The sequence below is a fragment of the Dermacentor albipictus genome, chromosome 8 (assembly GCF_038994185.2).
Source record: "Dermacentor albipictus isolate Rhodes 1998 colony chromosome 8, USDA_Dalb.pri_finalv2, whole genome shotgun sequence".
In the NCBI taxonomy this organism is placed as follows: Eukaryota; Metazoa; Arthropoda; class Arachnida; order Ixodida; family Ixodidae; genus Dermacentor; species Dermacentor albipictus.
The window spans coordinates 75,082,682-75,103,578 of NC_091828.1; the positions used below are offsets into that span (position 1 = coordinate 75,082,682).

At 45.5% G+C, this 20,897-nt stretch overlaps 2 long non-coding RNA genes across 2 annotated transcripts in view; one reads left to right on the plus strand and one right to left on the minus strand.

Annotated features, from left to right (window-relative positions):
* The window catches only part of LOC135921926 (uncharacterized), a 124,787-nt gene extending 112,540 nt beyond the window's left edge, over positions 1-12,247 (plus strand). The window contains exon 4 of the long non-coding RNA XR_010570677.2: positions 12,126-12,247. This is a non-coding gene — a long non-coding RNA (uncharacterized lncRNA). The remainder of the gene's footprint in view (positions 1-12,125) is intronic.
* The window catches only part of LOC135920952 (uncharacterized), a 552,461-nt gene that overhangs the window by 212,889 nt on the left and 318,675 nt on the right, over positions 1-20,897 (minus strand). The window lies entirely within an intron of this gene.

Below are 20,897 nucleotides of genomic sequence, written 5' to 3' on the forward strand. Positions count from 1 at the left end.
GTCGTCATCGTCCCTAATCATGTCCCTCTTTCTTTTCCCCCTTTCCCTTATTACAGTGCTGAGTAGTTGGTTAGAGGAATATTCCTTTCGGAAGTGAAGTTTTGTCTGCTTGCCATCCGGCGATTTTGCCTGTGTGGATCGATCGGTCGATCAGCCGACCATAAAGGTGGTCGTGGGGTCGTGTAAAAATATAATAATTTAAGTTAATATTCGATAGAAAAGCTTAATTATTTGTTAGTTAAATGATAATTGCCAATGCTGTGATGTTACAGGAAGAAAAGCCTGGATTAGGTCAATAATTTGCGGACTAAATTCTTTGCTGTGTGCGCAACTTCCTTTCCCTGTGGCATAGTAATGCAAGTTGTGGAGTTCGAAATACGTTCGTGGGGCAAATTCCCCACGTCTTACTTGCGTATTGAGAAATGCATCCTAATGCGAGGCTCGTGCTTGACTTGATCTAAATGACGCCTGGTGGGAACGAGTCCAAGACGGTCATTGCGTTTCCTTGGGCGAGTTCACGACAGGTATCATCTAGACCAAGTCAAGTACGGGCTTCAGGTTGAGATGCATTTCTGAATACGGCGATAGTATTATTTAGCCGAAATCTATAGCTGTATGGAACCGTGCCTAAATGATTAAGATAATTTATTTTTGTACAAAGGGGTTCACCATTTCACTGTTTGAATATACTTTTATGAGACAACCTTGCTCCATCATGCTTACTTCAGGTTTTTTTTTGCACAAAATTTTTGCGAACTTTTTTTCCCTCTACATTTTCAGTGCTGCTTTATCAGGCTCCGAACAACATTCATTTGGGCTAGATGCTGCATACTTGAATTAGGAAAGAACAGCACCAACTAAGACGACCACCAGAGGTCGCCTGTGTCGTTCTCCTTCTCGTGGTCGTCTTAGTTGGCGCTGTTCCTTCCTAATTCAACTTTATCGGTCACCATCATTATCATCATCGTCATACGTGGCGTGTACATGGCGTCGTACGTGGCGACACCTCCGCTCTGCCGCCGACGCCGTTTTCATGACCCCGTTACACACACACACGCAAACACACACACACACACACACACGCGCACACACACGCACACACACACACACACGCACACACGCACACGCACACACGCACACGCACACACACACAAACACAAACGCACACGCACACACACAGGCACGCACGCACACGCACACACGCACACGCACACACACACACAAACACAAACGCACACGCACACACACAGGCACGCACGCACGCACACACACACACACAAACACAAACACACACGCACACGCACACACACACGCACGCACGCACGCACACACACACACACACACATGCACGCACGCAGGCACACACACACACAAACACACAAACACACAAGCACACACACACAAACACACACGCACACGCACACACACACACACATGCACACACACACACAAACACAAACACAAACGCACACGCACGCACACAAACACACAAGCACACACACACACAAACACAAACGCACACGCACACACACACGCACGCACGCACACACTCACACAAACACACAAACACACACACACACACAAACACAAACACATGCACACACAGACACACATGCACACACAGACACACACACACAAACACAAACACAAACGCACACGCACACACACACGCACATGCACGCACGCACACACACACAAACACACACACACACACACACACACGCACACACACACAAACACAAACGCACACGCACACACACAGGCACGCACGCACGCACACACACACACACACAAACACAAACACACACGCACACGCACACACACACGCACGCACGCACGCACACACACACACATGCACGCACGCAGGCACACACACACACAAACACACAAACACACAAGCACACACACACAAACACAAACACACACGCACACGCACACACACACATGCACACACACACACAAACACAAACACAAACGCACACGCACGCACACAAACACACAAGCACACACACACACAAACACAAACGCACACGCACACACACACACACGCACGCACGCACACCATCGAATCCTAGGTCACCATCGTGTCACCATCGAATCCTACGTCACACAGTGTACAGTCGCAGTTTGTCCCAAAGTCTCGTGTCTTTTAAGTACCGCAGGAGCGCCTTCATGGAGTATAGCACTGATGTTCGCGTAGGCCAGTTTCTAAAATGCGCATTACTACAGTAACATGGGTTCGAACATGGGTGACGATTGTAGATAAGTTCTCTTCTTCTTTTTTTTTTGCCCTGTGGCAAGCTGCGGATTATGAGGTGCCCGGATGGATGGCCGATGAGACGTATGGTATCTCACACAATGTTTCCCACCTGCTATGATCTTGTGTACAAGATCGCAGTATTCATAAATAAAATAAATAAAAAAAACGTTTGTCGTCGGCGTAACGGAGTAGACGGACAGATGGTCGACGGGACGCACAGTCCAAACCCAATTTCGGCTACTATACTGCTGTCGTAATAAATAGATAAATAAATAAATAAATAAATAAATAAATAAATAAATAAATAATTCTGGCGTTTTACGTCTCAAAACTGTAGTATGATCCAAGCACGCCGTAATGAAGGATTTCGGAATAATTTTGAACACCTCGGTGCACCTTAATCTTAGTGCTCGAGCGTTTTTGAATTTTGGCCCCGCCAAAATGTGGCCGCTACCGCGGCCGGGATCGGATCCGCTAGCTCGAGCTTCGCAGCGCAGTGCCGTAACGACTGAGCCACCGAGGCGGTTGTGCTTCGGCAAGGACAACAGTCTAGGCCGAGATATGCAACGCACCCGGCGGCACCTTTCATCTACAACAAAGTCTCAATGCCGCGGTTCTTGATGTTCTCTTAAGCAAGCGGAGCGTTATACTAATGATGTATTCTTCTTCCTTTCTTTTTTTTTTCTGTGTCGCCTTCTGCGGCGGGCATGGCTTGAACTCGACTGCGTTCGAAACCAACGCTGCAGGCTTATTTCGGCCCTCTACTTTATGCAGGATCAGCATAAACTTGCATAAGTGCTGGCTAGCCGATCTTTTCAATTTCTCGTTACTTTTCTGGCTATAGCTGCCGCACTTTTTCCAGATCCTCTTTGCCGAATCCTCTTAGCGCCGCCTTCGCTTCCGTAACGTTGGCTTGATCCGCATTGCGTCGCTGCTTCGTATCAACGCAGGCGGTTCGTTTGTAACGTTATACTGGAGCGCTTTAAAAAAGAAACTAATAGTCTTCTGCGACCACATGCAAAGATAACGAAGGCGGTTACATACGCGCTGTTTGAATGTGTCGCAAATAGGAATCGTCCTTGTGAATACCCAGAGCTGAAGAAAACTCTCTCGCAAGACCTCGAACCTCCGAATACAGAAGACGGCTGAACATGATGCGAAGGTCGACTGCCGGTAAAACGAGTCAGATGTGACTTGTAATAAGCGTCACTCTCTTTAGGCTCTACCCGAATTCACCCGACAGTAAAATAACGTCTATCTGATCCGTGGCTGCAATGACGATGACAAGGAGAGATGTTTTCTTTTTGTCATTTGGAGCCAACTATGCGCCGATATTGACGTCACAATGGTGCCAAAGATTTTACATTTCTGGCGCTCTTTTCCTTTATTCTGTGCAGTAAGAGACGGGGAAAAGCTGTGCAGTCCGTCTTTTACTTTCTTTTATAAATAATTTTGTTCCATTGGTAAAATTTATAACCAGTCGGATAAAGACTGCCACAATCATGGCATATCGCGGGAAGTTGTGTGGGAAATTCAACGCCACCTGCCTTTCGCTGCTACAGCTTCAATGACATATACGAGAAAAATGAATGCGTACAATGACTTAAGAATAAATGGTATCTATGTTATTTAATAAATTATATAAATCGTAATATATTTCTCCGTCATTCGAATTTCAAAAAATATATATTTTTTCCTCAGCGACCTCTTAAATCGCCAGCAATAGCTTCAGCTTTCTTTCTTTTCACCGATCTATTGTTTCCTGTCACACCCTTTTAAGCGTCGCTTGCCGTCACTGACTCTTTCCGTGCCGCTATTTACTGCGTTTTCACACTCCAGAAGCACCTTGGCTGGTCCCTTGGTTATCCCTTTTATGCGAAGCATACTAGCCGCACAACCACGCTCTTCGTTGCTGCGCCGCGCGCGGCCACGTAGCTACCGTACGACGTCATAACAGCTGCAAAAGCGGAGGCTCAACTCATGCGCTCGCTTGTGGCCGCGTAGCTATATACCCGGGTCTCAGCTCGTGCGCTCGCCTGCATGAGTTGTTTCTTCGTCTAGCCGAACCAAATATAGCCAAGCAACAGCAGTTCACCAGGCTAAACAGTGGTTCAACAACTAAAATAAAGGCTAGTATGCTTCGCATCCTGGGCTTAACCTTAGCTAAGCCACAGCCATTTTAATCTAGAAGTGGTACGCGAACGCGTTCTTGAAAACGGCAGTGGCGGTCTTGCGGTCGAGGCATGGAGGGCTTCAACACAGATGGCGCGGCGTTTCTTATTTCAGACACGCACGACCCAGCCTTGGATCCGGGCTACAGCCTAAGTGCAATCTTTGCGAGGGATTCGGTTTGAAGTTTCCTTCTTGCTGCCCAGAAGGCATTTGTTCGATGTCACTTACATACTGCCAAACGCATGGAATGGTCCTGTACACATGTATACTAGGGGGACCCAATTGTCGAACTTTGGATACGAATCGATTAGGCACTAAATACTGGTACTCGTGTTTGAAAATGAGCTATTCGGTATTTTTGAATATTACAACTTAGCAAAATATTTCGCAAAAACAGACCTTTAGAGTGTGGTTACTGTTCACCTTCTGCTGAACAATGTATCGCAATTTATTTAGCGATGAAGCAACGACAGAAGCTTTTGAAGCAATGCAGAAGCAAAATAGGTAATGTAAGCTTCGTTTTCGGTTTTAGGGCGGGAGCCTACTAGACAATCCGTGATGTTTGCTTGTAGTCTGATTACGTGTTTTTGGCGCTCTCGATCATACAGCACTTTTCTCAGCGTTATCTGCTATGCTACTATCATCGGCCTCTGTTACATCAGTCTGAGGCACACAAGTCTTTCAGCTTTCTTTTCTTAGTTATTCAAAACTGCCGATGTTTTTTCGGCAACCATTTATCTAGCCTTTTTAGAAAGCTAATCATACACCAGCCAATAACTCTAGAATCGTTCGATTGCAACCAGGCGTTAAAAATGTTGACACGCTATTCGTCCAGTTTTTCTAGTGACAGTAGGTGACCTTGAGTTATCCAAATTGTCTCTGATAGCTTTATTTTTTTTTCTCTAGTCAGTAAGAATGTGGTACTTAATTGTACACAAATAAGTATTCCGGCGGTAGATATATGCGTCTGGGTTTGACTTTTCGATATTCCATTCACTATTCGATAATTATTAATCGTACTCGACTCGTATTCGAAAGGGTTGATATTCGCCCTCCTCAAATATATACATTTATCTCTTTATCTTTATTAACTCTCTCCATGAAATACTAAAAAATACTGAAAGATATCTATAACGGCTCCACAGCCACCGTAGTCCTCCATAAAGAAAGCAACAAAATCCCAATAAAGAAAGGCGTCAGGCAGGGAGATACGATCTCTCCAATGCTATTCACAGCGTGTTTACAGGAGGTATTCAGAGACCTGGATTGGGAAGAATTGGGGATAAAAGTTAATGGAGAATACCTTAGTAACTTGCGATTCGCTGATGATATTGCCTTGCTTAGTAACTCAGGGGACCAACTGCAATGCATGCTCACTGACCTGGAGAGGCAAAGCAAAAGAGTGGGTCTAAAAATTAATCTCCAGAAAACTGAAGTAATGTTTAACAGTCGCGGAAGAGAACAGCAATTTACAATAGGCAGCGAGACACTGGAAGTCGTAAGGGAATACACCTACTTAGGGCAGGTAGTGACTGCGGATCCGGATCATGAGACGGAAATAATCAGAAGAATAAGAATGGGCTGGGGTGCGTTTGGCAGGCATTATCAGATCATGAACAGCAGGTTGCCATTATCCCTCAAGAGAAAAGTGTATAATAGCTGTGTTTTACCAGTACTCACCTACGGGGCAGAAACCTGGAGGCTTACGAAAGGGGTCCTATTCAAATTGAGGACGACGCAACGAGCTATGGAAAGAAGAATGATAGGTGTAACATTAAGGGATAAGAAAAAAGCAGATTGGGTGAGGGAACAAACGCGAGGTAATGACATCTTAGTTGAAATCAAGAAAAAGAAATGGGCATGGGCAGGAGATGTAATGAGGAGGGAAGATAACCGATGGTCGTTAAGGGTTACGGACTGGATCCCAAGGGAAGCGAAGCGTAGCAGGGGGCGGCAGAAAGTTAGGTGGGCGGATGAGATTAAGAAGTTTGCAGGGACGGCATGGCCACAATTAGTACATGACCGGGGTTGTTGGAGAAATATGGGAGAGGCCTTTGCCCTGCAGTGGGCGTAACCAGGCTGATGATGATGATGATGATGATGATGATGATGATGATGATGATGATGATGATGATGATGATGATGATGAACTCTCTGCCTTGCTCCACTGTTGGCCGTTCGTGGCAGAATGCACAAAACACCTGCTAGCCAAGCTTGAAGTGGAAGTTAAAGAATGCCAGGTACCCGGCGCGGTGGCGTAGTGGTTTTAGCGCTGCGCTGGCAAGACCAAGGGCGCGGGATCGAATCCCGGCCGTGGCGGTCGCATGTCGATGGGGACGCAATGCAAGAACGTCCGTGTACCGGGCATTGGGTACGCGCTAAATAACCCCCAGGAGGCCAAAGTTACTCCCGAGTCGCCCACATTCGGTGAGCCTCGTAATCATATCCTGGCTTTGGTATATGAAACCACAGAACTTAATTTTTTTTTTTTGAATGCCAGGCAATCAACAATATTCTGAAGCCTTCCACTTCTGCGTATCTGCTAGCGTCTGCGTTGATACAGGTACGCTGAATTCCCCCTGTGTTTGCCGTGAGCGCTACCGCATTCTCTCACCACGTGAAAGTCTACCGAAAGTTATGCCGTCGCCGGCACATATATTTTGAAACGAATCGTTTAGTGAAAAAAAAATATTTAAAAAAAGTCTTCCGAAGGTTTCTTTTCAACCATATAGATATTTAGCTACGGGTGGAGTAGTGCAGATGACATTTTTTTCTTCGCTTTGCGGTGGTTCAGTGGTTACGACATTCTGATTGAGGAGCAAGTGGTCGAAGGTTTGACTTCCGACCCGATTCCCCTTAAAGTGGAATGCAACGATGCTCGGCGTGCTGGGCCTCATGTGCACGAGTAAAGAACTAGCGGACAACTTTCTGTGGAAGTGTAGGGAAAGCTATAGGGCGAAGCTTCTGGAAAGCTAAAGCTAAAGCTAGATATTTGACTGCAGCAACTGGTCGGGTAGATTTTTTACATGCACGTTGTCTTCCGGCGTTTCGGTGCGATTTAGACTTCTTAGAGCAGATGTCGAATCAGTGTAGCCTGCTACTTTCTACTGCGTCGTATTTGCCAAAATGTGGAAGAACAGATCGACAAAGAAAAAAAGTTATATTTAACGAAGTGGTGTATCTTGTCTCATTTTAGGAAAAGTACTGCAGGGAATGATATGTTTATGTTGTCTGTCTTCCAGCATAAACGGACACCACTAATGCTGTGGGACTATTCTCGGAAGCTCCGTAACGCGTGTATTTGGCGTTGTGAGTTTTGGTTTTATCGTCACAAAAAATTGTGTTATCCGTCAGTGTAGAGTCTCCCAACGACGTCTCTCACAGGCCGTGTGTTCCTATGAGACGTTGAAACCAATAATTTAATTTAGCTTAACTTTGGAAAAATTCGTTTCAGCAGCTATATTTAACGGTTATTCGTGTTTAGAAAAAGTTTATTTCCACAAGAGACGATAGGAACACTGAGTCATAATGTAAGTCACACGAAGTCATAACATGTAAGAAACGAAACACAGCACGTTTTCAACGTAAGTAATGTCCGAGTCCTCACGCACCAACATATAAACACGTATACCCACGGAAAGGCACAGTTACACATAAACTAAATGTCACATGTACAAAACGATTTTCAATATATACAGTGGTAGAGATTGACGAAAGCTATAGTGCTAAGAGTCATTATTCGCTTCTTGTTTCAAATGAAATATTTTAAAATTTCACCTTCCATTGTCGTTCACGTTTCTGTGCCTTTTTGTTCATTTTTGCAGCGGTACATATACTTCATTTCTGAAATTTGCTCTTCCCGTTTTTTGTTGATTTCGCCTATTTCGTCGTTCTTCTATACTGGATATCGCGCAGGACCTTTCTTTTTTTGTTGCCGTTTCTTTTTTGGCGTGAAATACTTTTATGAATTGTATTTCTTTTTTTTTCGTCCACTTGCTGTAACATATTATGTCAAAACTTACATCATCGATGGAGCCGCACTTCAATCATTGAGCTCTTCTGGATTTGTTGGCTCAAACTATCATCAAATATTTTCATCAGGCGTGTAGCTCGTACGCTGCTTTTCCTCCTGAAAATAAGTAGTCAGACAATTTTTTTAAAATTTTCTCTAATATTGCTCTCTGCCGAAGCCTCGTGTGGTTCGCGACGAAAATCCGCACCATATTGGTCTTCCTTATCCCCAAGCTTTCTGTCTTTTCGAATGGGGCATGGCTTGCGTCACATTCATCCATGCGTCCGTTGCAGACCACGAATTGGTGTGGCACTTGCATAACGATATAGGCGTCTACTTGACGTACTGACTCCCAGCTGTGATTGTGGCGCAACGCACCAGCAACAGTGCACCACAGTAGTAACCGGTATGCTGACTTTAGTACGTTGAATAAAGATAACAGTCATTACAGAGCCTAACTGGGCTTCCTGCACATTCATTTTTATGGCCTGATTTTTTAATTTCTTTTTTCTATGCTTTCAGTCAGCCCACCTCGAAATGAAATCAGTAATAAAATGCACCACGCCCTTTGTGCGAATGGCACACGCTGGCTGATTGTGCGTCCTAAATCAGCAGTCGACCGCTCACATAAGGCCCACTAGGCAGCCAGGCTGTAGGAGCGGTCGCAGAGCAGTTCGTACACTTCTTGCATTCCTGTACTGCGCTGGGTTTGATCTCGCGGCTGTGCAAAGTCCATTTATTCACATCCTCAGTCCAGGTTGGCAATGCTTGAAACTTCCTTTCCCTCCCCTTACGCGATTCAGGAACGATTATTCTAGAGCGCTCAGATTTTCTCATTCTGTATTATACCCGGACGATACAGCTCTGATAATTCCAACATAGTCACTACAGGAAGCAGAATACCTTAGCATGGTTTGAAACTAACAAAGTCGTTTTCAACTAAAAGAAGACCGAGTATGCAGTATTTGCTTCGAACCGCAAAACTACTCTTAATCAGTGCAATTTTTACCTCGGAGACACACATATAAAATAAATTAGTACTTACATATATCTGGGAATAAATCTCGACTCGTCACGACACTGGGCACCACATTTTGAACAAGCAACTAAAAAAGTTTTTGCATGTTGTATATTATTAAACGCTGGCAAGCACTTCCATACTCAAGCACTAGGCCTCACGTATATCAGCATTTTACATTGTCTTTGAACATACTGGATAGGCTCACGGCGTTCCCCTACGCCTCGCACACTGATCCTTTAATCAAAATTAGAAACGTGTGGTTAGAATATTTGCACCGGCTGCTAAGGATGCGCCCTCTGCGCAGCTTCTTGCACAGTTAAATATAATTCTCATTATCCAACCTCAGGTCTGCAATACAGCTCTATTAATACACAGTATACTAACCACAAACAAACCAGATCTCTCCTCAATATTTCTTTCGCCTACAGGGGACACTAGGCAAGCTAAACATAAATTGAACTTGCCAAAAACACGTACTGTATACGGTTAACGTTCCCTATCATCTGTCGGTCCAAGAAATCTGGCGTGAAGTACGTGGCTTTATTAGAGTACTTCCAAATATTGTGCCATCATTAGAACATCCTTTTAACTTATGTACATAATATTACCTATTCTTTCCTCTTGCGTTGGACTGTAATTCATGGCGACTTTTATGTGTTGAATCAAAAACTAGTCACATAGGCTAAGGATCCAGGTGATACTGTCAACCACATGGTATTGCGCTATGCCAGAGTAAAGGTGTCTTATTCTTCTCCTCCTCCATCTACCTTTATGCCTGCGCAGAATTACGCAAGCTAGAGGAGTCAATGTCGTGTCGACATCTCTGCTGTTTCCTAAACAAATCGCTCCTCTCTCTCTCCTGGGCCTTTTCTGCGTTTCTCCTGGTGGTGTTCCTACTAGAGAGTTGCTCGTATTCACATGGCCGTGCGCGCAGTTGCCGTCGTTTGGATCTTCGTCGGACAGCACAACTGCGGATATTGGGAAGGTGTAGAAGGCGCAGTGGAAACTTGGTGGGCGACTTGGCCACGATGGGAAACTATAGTCTCAAACTACTCTCTGGCGAAGAGAATAGTCTTGCCTGTACATACAATTTTCTTTGACGACTGTGCTCGGAACAATTTGCCGCGCCGAAGGCATAATATTCTACTGCATGTAGTACCTCCAACGAACTGCGCAACTAGCTACAGTGCCAGCTTGCTTTCAGCGCAAACCACTATCGGAGCAAGGCATTTTAAAATGTCGACTGCATAAGCCGTCGTAGCAGAGGGCGATGAAGACACTGCTACAGTTTTTAAGAACAGCAGACCTGGAAAAAAAAAGGGACAGCCTTAGCCTGCAATGGTGTCCACTTCGATGCATGCAAGACTTGTACGTAACGAATTACTTGTAATTAATTACTCGTAATCAGTTGCATCTCTTGGTAATCCCGTAATTTAACGATGTCTTTTCTCGGTAACGCTGAATGTAATTCAATTTTTGCATTCTTCAATACCCAAATTACGTGTAACCAGTTACCTTATTGGCGGGTCAAGCTGTAACAGAAGACGCTGCGCTTAGCACTTGAATTTGGCGGGAAATATAGTAGGACAACCACGGTCCTCCAACGTGGCAGCCTCCTGGATGCGCGTGTTTCGACGGGCAAACCCGAGTTTTGCACATCTCTCTTGGCTGCGTTTTTAAGCGGCATCCACATAAGGTAACAGTTGCCGCTGAAAGTTTCGCTTAGCGCCCTCTACGATTTCTCTCTCATAGATAAGTTTACGACCGTTAAACGTGCATGTTACTGTCTGTCTGCATAGTACCTCACTCGCATACTATCATTTTGCAATTGTATGCACAGACGGTATTTTTAATACTGAATGACAGACGGTTGTATCTTTAATTGCATAACAGATTTAGCTACCTTTCCGAGGGACTACCTTTGGTTGGCGTTCCTTACGGTTCTCCCGCTTAAGTCTCAATGGCTAACGAGTGAAGGGGGCCGCCAAGAGACTGATGGCCACTTCAGAAGTCTTTGCCAGCAAATCACCTCGGACGATCATTTCAGCCTTTTCTTCCAGGAACGTCTTCTCCGAGCTCCAACAACAATGGAACGCTACATTTCATACAGGAGCCAGGCGCGAGCATTACGGCGTTGTGCAACCACGATCTCTTGCGCAAGGGTGTTCATACTTTAGAACACTGCCATTCCTTCCGAGTGCACATCTAGCGAGCTTTCAATGTCGTCGCTGATGTCTTTCGTGCAAAAAGAGAAGCGATGAGCGATGAAAATTTTGAAAAGCAATTGTTTGTGAAGTTAAACAACACGAAGCGCACTAACGACGCACTGGTATGCCTTTAGTTACGGTGATCGTGACCTGCTGTGGTCATGTGCTAGTACTATCGTTCTCTCTTCTTTTTTTTTATCTTTTTTTCCTATCTGCCTTTCCTCCGTACCACAGTGAAGAATAGCAAACCGGCATTATGTTCTGGTTAAGTTTCTTTCCCCTCTTCTTTCTTTCATCTATCCATCTCTCCACATACAATGCAAGGAGGAACGCTCTATAGTGGAAAATGCTGTCGTACGCGGAGATGTCATCGTCGTGGTCGTCGTCACCATAATCTTGATCAACGGAGCGTCGTCATTAACATCATTATCAAATATTTTTTGTCTACTGCAGGACGAAGGCTTTTCCCAGCGACTTCCAAATGCCACTATCTCACGACAACCGGTTCGGTCCTATGCCTGTAAATTTCCGAATTTCATCACCGATCCAAGTTTCTGCTTGTCTTCGGCTGGGCGTTCCAACCCCTGGCCCAAAATAGGCTGCTCTAATAAAGAATGACGATGTACTAACAGTATTTCAGACTGGTTATTTTGGGGTGCTCTGCTGTCTGCCTGTAAGTTAAGCTAGCCTAATCAAGGTTCAATGCATCATAAGGGCAGCAACCGAGATTTATTGCGAGGCAAAGCCGGCTGTACGACGCATAACTGTGCAGGCATAAGCCCGATCATCAGTCTGCTTATCCTGGAAATAGTGTGAGCAATATCTCTCAGGACTTTTCAACACTGCTCCGTAACCACAAGTGGCCATAAGAAAAAAAAAAAATGTGAACGAGAGAGGTTTGAGCGATCGATAATAACAAGCAAATTTCGTCCTATTAGTGTCTGTAGAATTTCTGCAATGTACTATCGGTGTACTCACACCGATAGTACTTTCTTCTTTCCCTCTCTTTTCTTCCCTAAACCCCTTTCCCTTTGTAGGGTAGCAAACCGAACGTACACCTGGTTGATCTCCCTACCTTTTCTTCCTTCCTTTTCATCATCATCCTCCTCCTCCGGCAGCGTTTCGGAGAGACCTGCTCAAAGTATTTGCATATCGTCAGCAGTTAGTTGCTGCTATAGTTTCGCTTTGTGCTATAGTTTCGCGTTCAAAAGAAAACAAGCGAGGCACAAACGTTGAAAAATAGAACATGCTGTCCGCTTGCTTATCGTAAAGCTTTGCCTGTATTTGTATGTCTCGGCAGTATTCCTGCGTGTCTGGGAGCTTGGTAGGCTGAGCTGTGCGTTTCGAGAGGGTATTATTGTGGCTTATAGAAATACCACGAAGGGGGGAAACATCGTCTGTTCTACAGAGATAAAAAGCAACAAGGTTCTGTATTGTGCTAATCCTCTTCCATTACAAGTGCCTAAAGAAAAGAATATAGGCTATGAAATACCGATATGCCACGCGTTTGTGAGAGCGCACATTGGAAAATGGCAATCAAGCGGCAGACACTTGCTAAGCCCGTCGTCATCTGCGATTTTCAGCGTCCGAGTGCTTCAATATTTTTTTAAGAGGACTTTCGAATCGTACATGCCTGACGGCTTCAGGTAGCAGGCTCTCACCTCCAAAGCGCATTTTAGTGCACTCTAGATGTAGATAAGTGCATCCGCTAAACGTTCTTTGGTTGTGCGTGGCACTGCAAGCGTTTATGAAATACTTGTGTGTTTTTTTTTTGACCCGATATCTTAGGCTGAGACTATTATTACAATAGGAACTATATGGGCACTCCAAGCGAATTTTGTGCGAAGCATATTACTAGAGCTCTACCCAGCTCCTCAGGCGCGGCGGTGTCGCCTTCAATACCACGTGACACCGTGACGTCACGATAGAGGAGAAACGGGGCTCCAACTCACGCCGTCGCTCGCGGCGTCGCCTTTAAGGCTGACCACGTGACACCGTGACGTCACGGCAGAGGAGAAACGGGGCTCCAACTCGCGCCGTCGCTCGCGGCGTCGCGGCGGTATATAAGCAGCTGCGCTTGCCTCTGCTAGACACTCACGAGGTGAGATGCCTCCTGGAGACAGAGCTGCACGTTGGAATGAGAAGCGAAGGTTGCGGCGTGCTACAGAGATTGTTTCTACGTGGCTTAGCGACTACGCGCCCCGCATCGGACGCGGTGAGCGTCGAGCAACGCAGCGTTCGGCGCGACAACGAAATGTGCGCCTGAGCAAGCGCCGCACGCCTGAGCAAGCGCCGCACGCCTGAGCCGATGCCGACGACACCGGCTTTTCTGCGACACGAGCTCCTTAACGCTGTCGCGTTAAAATAAAGGCTAGTATGCTTCGCATCCTGGGCTTAACCTTAGCTAAACCACAGCCATTTTTTTGCCTTCGCCGCCGCCGTCAGCGTCATTGTGAGGTTCCTCATATATTTAGGTATATATGCTATATTTCATGCCCTGCTATGTTACATGTAGTATGTGCGTGTTATATTGCCGCAGCATTCTATCGCTAAAGTTGCTTATACTAGGTCTCGCATTCTTGACAACATTATTGCTCAGAATTTTGGGAATGCCAGTCCACAAACAAGTGTCATGAAATAAAACACCGACAGCACATGCCTTTCAACTGAAATCTTCTCAGACTGTAATATAAAAATGATGTAATGTCACTGGCGCGGCTGTGCAGTACCTCCGGACTCGGCCCACAAAAGAGATTTGAAACATACCCGATACGGCAAGTTATGTTAAATTCGCTAAGAAAGACCTTGGCATTTATTGATATTCGTAGATGAATTGTTCCATGGCATGGTTCAAACAGAAGACCCCTAGCACAAGAGACCGTGTTTGCTTAGTCAGCTTTAGTCTACTTCACTTCCTACCGCCTGTACAGCAACGAGTCTTACACTTCGTGTAATGTTCTAACACGTTGCTATCGCATTCATTGATTCGCCCGCATCTCGAAACTGCGATTTCTTTTTCAGGTCAGGGATATTTGACAAGCGCAGCCTAACATTTCGATATATATGCCGAGTAGGTATTTTAGTTCCAAGCACACTTTAGAGTGAATACCTTGTTACGTGGGCATGGTTGGCGGGGATTCCAGTAATACAGAGTGTTTATCTACCAGCAACCGTACGACAGATTACGAAACATCAGAACTCCCGGTCAATGACGTAGCCATTTTCGCAACGAATTTAGCCATCTTAAATCACATTCTCAGTTAGCACAACCACTGTGCGACGTTTCTTATCCGTTTAACCTCCCTGCGTTTCCCATCCCGTTTATCATTCTCTCTTTCTCTCTCTCTCTCTCTCTCTAGCAGTGCGACACAAGGCGAACCTTCACTGTAGTTACAATGGTGTGCAGTGCACTTCAGGCGCCGCTCAGTCCTACTTGCCCAGTTATCGCAACCTGTGCACTGTACTGCGGAAGTGGCGAATCGTGCGAGCCCCGAAGGAAAAGAAACGCGCAGACAAGGAGGCTTTCGTCATCGGGGAAGCGGAGTTATCTTTTATTTCCCGGAAACCCCACGTCTGGGTGCCTGCCGTAGTAAGGTCTGCCTACCTACTCGTGGGTGCTGGACGTGACCTTGAACAACGTCTTCGTGTACGATCCAACTCCGCAAGGCAGCATCATCTCTCGGCGGAACGACGCCGTCTGCCAAGACTAGTGGGGAAGTGCCCGTCATGCAGAACTCCTGACGCGGTCGAACAGCTTATTGCGATTGTCTTCTTTTTTTATGCGAAGCATATTACGAGGGCTCAACCCAGCTCCTCAGGCGCGGCGGTGTCGCCTTGAAACCACGTGACACCGTGACGTCACGACAGAGGAGAAGTGGCTTTGGCTCAACTCTTGCAAGACGGGCTGGGTGGGAATCGAACCACGGTCTCCGGAGTGTGGGACGGAGACGCTACCACTGAGCCACGAGTACGATGCTTCAAAGCGGTACAAAAGCGCCTCTAGTGAATGCGGTGTTGCCTTAGGAACGAGCTGTTTCTAAGGCTCAGGCGGGCGTCGCTTGCTCAGGCGCACATTTCGTTGCCGCGCCGAACGCTGCGTTGCTCGACGCTCACCGCGTACAATGCGGGGCGTCCAAGGCTAAGCAGAGTAACGCATGAGTTGTTTCTTCGTCTAGCCGAACCAAATATAGCCAAGCAGCAGCAGTTCACCAAGCTAAACAGTGGTTCAACAACTAAAATAAAGGCTAGTATGCTTCGCATCCTGGGCTTAACCTTACCTAAGCCACAGCCATTTTTTCTCGTTCTTTATGTTCGCGCATGACAATGTTCTAAAAAACAAGCTTATAGTGATCCGTCTGGGCCAGGCGTTTTTTTTTTCCCCTCTTTTCTCTGGGTAGTCGCTCATCCGGCGCTTGGGCAACCGTGGTTGCTTAAACAATGCGAAAGGACAGGAGATAAGTGCCCTTTCTGTTAGCCCTCTTTAATCGTGCGTTTCTTACCGTGGTGAGATGGTGCAAGGCTTTGCCCCGCAGACGCCGACCTTTTTTTGACGTTCTTTCTTCACTGTCTGATAGTCTGCACATTCTTGCAGGCAATCCGCACGCGAAATCGTTAGCTGTCACAGTGACGTCAAAGTGACGTCGATATGGGACCTGAGGCATTCTGCTGATGCGATAAACCCGTGGCCCTTTTCGAACCTTGTACACATCAGTCACTTTTGTCACCGTTATTCGCGCACATTCTATTCTCTTTTTTTTTGCTTTTCTGTGAGTGCGTGCGTGCGTGTATGTCTGGATGTGTGGGAACTAGCTGACTCTGATCTTCAGCTCTGCTTTAATTATGTGCTCCTTCATGGCTCGAAATTATCTTTTTAATAAGTAAGCAGGCATGGCAGTATATTCGTGGTGACAAGTTGTCTGTTCAACATTTTCTTCGCCTTTACTTTGCCCGCAACTTGTACTGTAAAAACCCTAATTCTTATTTCTTTCAGGCACTTAGGTATTTCTTCTGTTGTGCCCTTTAAGATAAATATGGCGTCTGCGTTATGCAGTTGTTTATATGAATCAGTACCTTGTTCGCACAACAGTTGCTTAATAGACTGTTTTATTAGGCCCCTGTAAATCTTTTATGCGAAGCATATTACGAGAGCTCAACCCAGCTCCTCAGGCGCGGCGGTGTCGCCTTGAAACCACGTGACACTGTGACGTCACGACAGAGGAGAAGTGGCTTTGGCTCAACTCTTGCAAGACGGGCTGGGTGGGAATCGAACCACGGTCTCCGGAGTGTGGGACGGAGACGCTACCAATGAGCCACGAGTACTTTTTTTTTCTTTATTTCCAGACAATCAACAAATACATCAATACATACTGTTCCCACCATTTGACAATATTCACTTTCCCACCGCTGCGCTTGAAGCTTGCGGTTTAGATTACAAAACTTTCATTTTGGCAAGGCCATCCATCAATGACAACAGATCATCGTCATACGCTAACTTCTGAAAAACTTCCCGTAGTTTACTGATATTCTCAGCAAAATATCAGTTTACTGTTCTCACATTTATACCGCAATTCCTTACGGCCATGCGGTTTCTCCAGATACTGTGAAGGCCGAGAAGAAAGAACATGTCATAAGGTATACTGTCTTGCTCTGTGGATAGGTAACGGATACCATGAGCTGTTAACGGCAATTCTTCTTTAATAGTTCTTTGCATAATATCCCAAAAGAAGACCGCACTCCAACAGTCCAGAAAAACGTGTTCTATAGTTTCTGGTTTCTTGCAAATCAAACAGTTAGTCCCCCATGGTAAATAGTCCCCTCTTTCTTCTAGCCATGTTTTAACAGGCAAGGTATTAGTATGTAGTTTAAAAAAGAATGTTTTCACTCCCCCTGGTACAATCATTCGCTTCACACGTTTTAGGACATCTTTCCCTTGGCCTTCGCCGTACATTAATCGATATAATGGTTCTGGGAACATAATATCTATTAAATCCGAGTTTATCCGCTTACGACTGACTGCAGCCAAATATTCTATGGAAAAGTGGTGGTGTAAAAATCTAAATGCTACGACCACCTCACGTAAAAATTTACTCGTTGCGTAACACCCACCCTCCCTCATCGAGACAACAAAGTTAGGTAAGGCATTGCTCAATCGGACTTGAATAACTGTTCGTAAGAAAGGATTTGTCGTGTCTCGTAAGAACAAAAATCTAGAAATCAGTTGCTTTAAGTATAAATTTGGTAATGACAAGCCCCCCTGGCCCAACTTGCGAAACAAGTTGTTCCTGCTTGTTCTTTCATATTCAGACTGCCACACAAAAACAGCAAAAACTCTATGAAATTTCTTGAGGTTGAATCGGGAACAACTCAGGACTTGCATGAGATACCACAGCTTGCTCACCAAGAAGATTCTGCAGATAGCCGCACGTGCAAATATAGAGAGGTCACGTCCAGCCCACTTATCAGTTTGAGCTTTTAATTCCTGCACTTTGCCATTCCATAAGTCTTTAGTGTCTCGATGTTTGCCTAATGGTACACCAAGATAAATCCCAGGCGTGAGCTTCCACTGCATACCTTCAAAAACACGCGGCGTTGTTTGCCACTGGCCGTGCCACAAGCCGACACACTTATTCAGGTTTATATTGCTGTCCGTCATGTCACAAAACTCACGCATAATTGTCATGGTAGCTCGAACACTCTCCTTATCGTCACAGAAAACAACAACATCATCAGCGTAAGCTAATAAACGTACCTCACATCCTTCTAGGCTGAATCCTCGCACATCCGGACTATCAATAATTCTTTTACAGAGAGCCTCTAGATATATTGCGAACAAAAGAGGTGACAGGGGACACCCCTGACGAACAGAGGAACGCACTTCAATCCTTTCAGTTAGCTTATGGTTGACAATGAGGTTAGTTGTACAATTACTGTATGCCATTTTAACTCCATCTGTTATCCGTGATCCAACACCGACATAGCCAAGAATTGTAAACAGGAGATTGTGACATACTCTGTCAAACGCCTTTTCTAGATCAATTTGTAACATAGCGACTTTCCTAAAATCTGCATCACAAGTTTCAAGAATGCTGCGAGCCACATGGATATTAGTAAATATAGACCTCCCTCTTATCCCGCAGGTCTGATGCGGTCCTACTAAAGCACCAATAACCCCTTGTAGTCTCCGCGCAAATATCTTCATTAAAACTTTATAATCTACGTTTGTCAGCGTAATTGGCCTGTAGTCTGTTACTTTGTTAAGTTTATTTGCGTCATCGCTTTTTGGTATCAAGACTGCATACGCCCTTTTAAAGGACGGTGGCAAACGACCTTTTTGATACGCCTCCATAAAAACACGCTCTAATAAGATTGCTATCTTCGAGCAAAAGACTTTGTAAAAAACTGCTGTTAGGCCATCAGGTCCTGGCGATTTTCCAGGGTTAAGGTCTTCAATGGCCGTTTCGATCTCCTTTGCTGTGATATCTTCGGATAATCTATCTGTTTCTTCGGCGTCTAACCTAGGTAGAGTGGTTAGAAAATGGCTTTCATACCCAGCCTTGCTCGGTATTCTACACTTGAAGAGCTCCCTGTAATATTCCGTAAACGCATAATTAATTTCTTCGGCATCTCTAGATATTTTCCCTTTGTATTCAATCTCAACTATTTCGTTTCTCCTCGCATACTTTTTCTCAGTTCCCAATGCACGCTTTGTTGGCATTTCATCAGCCAAGATCTTTCCCATTCGTGCGCGAATAAGTGCGCCACGGTATTTTTCCGTGTCGATAGCCTCAATTTTATTCTTTGTTTCCCTTATTTCTTCCATAAAGGTGCCTGGCGCTGCAGTTTCGGCATCCACAAATTCCTGAAGCATTTTTTTAAGGTTATTTTCCTCTTGGCGCTCTTTAAAACGTATTTCTACTGCTCGCTCTATGGCATTCATTTTTACGACTTCTTTAAATCGCTCCCATCGCTCACCCCATCCTTTTTCACAGTCATTATTTGCTTTGGCAATTTCTGTGCGTACACTCTCTAGAAATTGGTCGTCCTTTAAGAGTTTCGCGTTTAATTTCCATGTTTCCCATTTAATTCCAGGTTTTGCGGTAATCTTTTTCCCTATCGTGAAGGCTACTAAACAATGGTCGCTAAATGTTATGTTCAGCACCTTGTAGTCATCGCACATGGTGGCGATTTCTTGCGAAAGATAAGCTCTGTCTAACCTTGCATGGCTATTGCCTTGAAAATGAGTATAATGCCGATTATTGCCTCCTTTCGCGTAATGTGCAATGTCTTCCAACAGAGCTCTTCCAATGGCCCCCCTCAGAAAGACAACGCTCTTATCAGCCCAGTATCCATCACTTGAACGATCGTCCGAGCTCAAAACGCAATTGAAATCTCCTAACACTATCAAACATCTGTCTGTATTCAGATAATGCGATATTTCTTGAAAGAAACTTAGCCGGTCATTCACTTTCGTTGGTGCATACACACATAATATTCGGTATTTTACGTTGCAGTATACAAAATTGCACAGCACAAATCGACCACTCTGACAACTTAGAACTGTTTCCTCAACTATACCCAAACCTTTCTTAATAAACATGCAGCATCCGGCCGTTGTGCCAACAGCATGACTAACGCATACAGTATAGCGGTCACTAAACTGTGCAACCATACTATCAGTCTGACTCTCACTCTCTATTTTAGTCTCTTGAATCGCCAATATATCTAAATCTTCTTCCGACATTACGCGTCGGAGCTGACGCTGCCGCCGTCTCGCCCTAAAACCTCTAACGTTGAGTGTTCCCACGCGCAATGGAGCTAACGACATAGCCATTTCAGAGAGCAAGAGCAAAACAACAGTAAGGCGCCCAGCAAATAGCAACGCTCACAAACTGAGCGTCCCTGTCGGCACGACAGCTTCCACGGGCACCCGCGACACCAGTCGCGTTGGTCACTGCGTCGCCTGCCCTTCTCGGGTGAGCGACGCTGACCGTTGCGGTGGGGCGGACTTCCCTTTCTTGACCCGGGTCGACCGGACCACCATCCACTGCGGCTCCAGGCGCTGAACACTGTCAGCCGGCGTCTCCTCTTCTGGAGCATCGCTTCGGTGCCTCTTGGAAGGCACGGCTGGCTCCTCAGTGGCCAACTCATCCGGCGTCTCATATGGCGTCTCTGGCTCCGCGTCCATCTCCACGTTAAACGCGTCACACCCGGGCTCCGTTTCTCCGG